Consider the following 5,073-nt stretch of genomic DNA (forward strand, 5'->3'; position numbering starts at 1 on the left):
GATTTTTCGATTGCGAGCTAGCGCTTTGCGGTCTTCGGCAATGTTGTAGATCTCGACGAGATAAGACTTTTTGGTAAAGGTACATTTTCCACTCCGACCCCTCCTTCCCCCCGCAAATCGCCCCCAAAAGTGCAATTTTTGCATTTTCACCTCTTTGCACGCACTGTTCGGCCCAAATGGCCACTTTCTATGGGTCTGAGCGCTTTGCGGTCTTCGGCAAACTTTTAGAGCGTACCCAGTTCTAATTATAATTGTTCTACACCACCTTCGTACCTCTTCATCCCTGGCCACTATTCGCGTACCAAGGTAATTTTTGTTCATTTTGTCAACATTTTTCATCTTTGACTGCTTATATCGGCCTTGCCATGAACCGATAGCGCTTCGCTGTGTTCTAACGTAAGTTAGTACTACTCAATACCTTTCCAAATCATGTCTTAGATTGTCATTTGCTTGCATACAGCCGGAGCTATGAGCGATACCGTAAAAAGTACCGAAACTTGGAAAAATCCTTGGATCGCCCATATCCCCCCTTTGGGGGCCAGATATCGAAAAAAGTTCTGATTCAAAAAGTTGCGCCTTAACGTGTTCTAGTTATGCCTAGAACATTTCACTTCGCTAGCTGGCCTGCAACTTAGCCGTAATTGGGATTTTAGGGTGTTCTTGGAGGGCCCATTTCCTGCGACTTGGTATCTTTTGGGCCCTATGTTTCTCTAATATCTCCACAAGTTTTCCAGATAGCTTTCTCATACTTTAAGAGTGCCTAGAGCACCTCAAGACCTTTCCAACGCTATGCCGTTCGCCTCGCTCGGACATCTACAGCCGAAGTTATTCGAGGTACACGGTACCTTACCCTGTTTTCTCAGTACTTGGTCGAAAATTTCGATCAGCCATATGACCGACTTGGACAACCCTGAGCGGGTTGGCCCCATATAACTAAACTTTCGTCTCGTGGAGGCAAACTTATAAATATTCTACGTCAACTCGCTATCTCGTACCGCCTTGACGGTATACTTGGTCCAAGGGCCATTTCCAGCGACTTTGTCGCCATTTCGCTCTAAGTTTCGCTAATACCTTCGTCCGTGGACATGGTGATTTTTTGTTCGTATTTTTCCTTGATAGTCCCACTCAAGACTATTCCATACCAGAGCCGAGCGTCCCGCTAAGTGCCATACAGCCTGAGCTGTAATTCATGAAAGGTACCTCTACCAGTTTTTGTCATACTTGGGTACAAACTTTGGATCGACCATATCTCCACTTTGGAGGCCAGCCAGCACCTTGGCCCCATATACTTTTTTGTTGGTCATACCATGCACCAAATATAATTGTTCTACGCCAACTTGCTATCTCTTCTCCAACTTGCCGTTATTCTTGGTCCAAGTCTCATTTCATTCGTTTTTGGACCCATTTTGCTATATGTTTCACTAATAGCTTCGGCCATGGACAAGCTGATTTTCTGTTTGTATTTTTCCTTGATAGTTCCACTCAAGACCATTCCAAAACACACCGCAACTTGTCGCTCGGTGGCAAACTGACCGAGTTATAATTCATGAAAGGTACCTCAATTTGGTACACCACGTGGTCGGCCCAAACCATAAACCGACCAAACGACCGACTTGGAGCACCCTGACCGGGTTGGCCCCATATAATGAAAGTTGCGTCTCTACACGCCCAACTTATGATTATTCTACGCCAAGTCGCTATCTCTTACCGGTAAGCCGGTATTCACCTTCCAAGGGTGATTTTGGTCAAGTGCCATTTCCTGCGACTTGGTCCCCGAATTGGACCATCATCACCTAATATCTCCGTGGTATTTCAACTCAGCCTCATGAAACTTTCAGGGTAGATAGGTCTCCCCAAGACCTTTCCAACGGTGAGCCGTTTGCCTCGCTCGGCCATCTACAGCCGAAGTTATTAATGGTACTTGGTACCTTACCCTGTTTTTTCCATACTTGTTCGTACTTGGGTACAAACTTTGGATCGCCCATATCTCCACTTTGGAGGCCAGCCAGCACCTTGGCCCCATATACTTTTTTGTTGGTGATACCATGCACCAAATATAATTGTTCTACGCAAGCTTGCTATATCTTCTCCAACTTGCGGTTATTTTTGACTCAAGTCCCATTTCCATAGTTTTTGGTACCAATTTGCTCTATGTTTCGCTAATAGCTTCGCCCAAGGACTTTGTGATTTTTTGTTCGCATTTTTCCTAAATAGTCCCACTCAAGACTATTCCAAATCACACCTTAGCTTGTCGCTCAGTGCCATACAGCCAGAGTTTTAATTCATGAAAAGTACATCACCTTGGTACACCACGTGGTCGGTCCAAACCATCAACCAACCATATGACCGACTTCGAGTCGAGCTAGCGGCTAGGCTCAATATAATGAAATGCGTGTCTTGATGCGGGCTACTGACGGTCTGAACAATGTAGCTCGCTAGCTCGTCTCTAAACTTGTGTTTTGGTCGAATATTGGGTGTTCATGTACCACTTCGGGTAACATGGACTTTGGTGCAACTTTACCACTTGTGCACTTAATAACTTCCCGGTCATTCAAGTCTTTGCCTTCATACTTTCAGGGTAGTTAGGTCTCGTCGAGACCTTTCCATACATATGCCAAACTCATCGATCGGACATCTATAGCCCGAGTTATTCGCGGTACACCGTACCTTACCCTGTTTTTTCCTCAATTGGGTACAAACCTTGGAACACCCATATCGCCCCTTTAGAGACTAGCTGGCACGTTGGCCTCATATAATGATAAGTGCACCTCAACTAGGGCTACTGACGGTCAGAACATTTCAACTCGCTAGCTCGGGCCCACACTTGTGTTTTTCTCGAATATATGGTTCAAGTGTGCCACTTTGGGCACTTATGGACATTTTGTCCCCACACAACTTTCTTGCCTTGGTAGATAGGGTCTTGTGTTCTCGGGCAAAAAGATGCACCAAGATATGGTCTAACTTTCATTCTTTTACCGCAAAGCGCTATCTCCAACACCCGAGGAGATAGAAAGAGATTATGTTCGGTATATCGGTCTTCCATGGCCTACTATGGTAAGCCCCTGCAGGGTATGCAACCGAAGGTGCTTGGTACATATATTTGGTGCAATATCGGTGCAAAGTAGGTGTTTCCTTGATCGGGCTATAACTTTCTTGGTTGATGTTGGATTGCTTTGCGGTCTTCGGGGGATAGTTAGGGAACATGTTGGCCAACATTTCCTTATTCCTCAGCCTGGCCGTACCTCTTACCGTCTAGGCGGTATTCATGCTCTAAGTTGGAACTTGTGTTCCTTCGGGCAACTTTTCTGACTTTGACGCTCAATAACTTCCGTTCATATGCAGTCTAAGCTCTGCAACTCTCAGGAAAGCTAGTACTACTCATTTCCTTTCCATATCAGTCTTTGGCTTGTCGATCCGATGTCTACAGCCTTAGTTATTCACGTTCCCTGTGAAGGTAGGTTTTTGCCCATTTTCCAGTTCATGTGGTAACATTCCCGGACTTTGCCGGCTTTCTCTTCATGTGGTAACTTGCTTGCTCATGTGGTAACTTGATAGTGTATTTCTGACAGACCCAATCTGGGACTTAGCCGATTTTTCTCTTCATATTATATGGTTCCATCCTTAGGCCATCTTGCTTACTTGTGTGGTAACTTGATAGTGTATTTCCGACCGACCCAATCTCGGACTTAGCCGATTTTTCTCTTCATATCATATGGATCCATCACTAGGCAATCTTGCTTGCTTGTGTGGTAACTTGGAAGTGTATTTCTGACAGACCCAATCTGGGACTTAGCCGATTTTTCTCTTCATATCATATGGATCCTTCACTTGGCCATCTTGCTTGCTTGTGTGGTAACTTGGAAGTGTATTTCTGACAGACCCAATCTGGGACTTAGCCGATTTTTCTCTTCATATTATATGGTTCCATCCTTAGGCCATCTTGCTTACTTGTGTGGTAACTTGATAGTGTATTTCCGACCGACCCAATCTCGGACTTAGCCGATTTTTCTCTTCATATTATATGGATCCATCACTAGGCCATCTTGCTTGCTTGTGTGGTATCTTGGAAGTGTATTTCTGACAGACCCAATCTGGGACTTAGCCGATTTTTCTCTTCATATCATATGGATTCATCACTAGGCCATCTTGCTTGCTTGTATGGTAACTCGGAAGTGTATTTCTGACAGACCCAATCTCGGACTTAGCCGATTTTTCTCTTCATATAATATGGATCCTGGACTTAGCCGATTTTTCTCTTCATATCATATGGATCCATCACTAGGCCATCTTGCTTGCTTGTGTGGTAACTTGATAGTGTATTTCCGACAGACCCAAACTCGGACTTAGCCGATTTTTCTCTTCATATAATATGGATCCTGGACTTAGCCGATTTTTCTCTTCATATCATATGGATCCATCACTAGGCCATCTTGCTTGCTTGTGTGGTAACTTGGAAGTGTATTTCTGACAGACCCAATCTCGGACTTAGCCGATTTTTCTCTTCATATTATATGGATCCTGGACTTAGCCGATTATTAGGTTATTATATATGGATCCTGGACTTAGCCGATTTTTCTCTTCATATAATATGGATCCTGGACTTAGCCGATTATTAGGTTATTATATATGGATCCTGGACTTAGCCGATTTTTCTCTTCATATAATATGGATCCTGGACTTAGCCGATATTTCTCTTCATATAATATGGATCCGGGACTAAGCCAATTTTTCTCTTCATGTGGTAACGTATGCCAATCGCTCACAAGTCATGGGATAAGGGTACTTGTGTTCTTCCATCTTCTAAGTCCCGCACGGGGACATCGTGATCGCCCCAAGTCCGGAATAGCGCCAAGTCAAGCCCCACGCTGGCCGTTCAGGACCTGTTAGCGGGGGCCCCACTGACAGCACTAATCCGGACTTAGAAATTATATCTTTCTAATCGAACACCACACACGCAACACCACCATACCACCATCTCCTTGCAAGTACCTAAGTACCCGCAACTCCATGGTGAAGGCAATGTCACTCCATCACCAACCTCTTTGCACTGCAAGCACTTGCGTACCCACAACA

Source organism: Anopheles coustani, assembly GCF_943734705.1.
Source record: "Anopheles coustani chromosome X unlocalized genomic scaffold, idAnoCousDA_361_x.2 X_unloc_104, whole genome shotgun sequence".
In the NCBI taxonomy this organism is placed as follows: Eukaryota; Metazoa; Arthropoda; class Insecta; order Diptera; family Culicidae; genus Anopheles; species Anopheles coustani.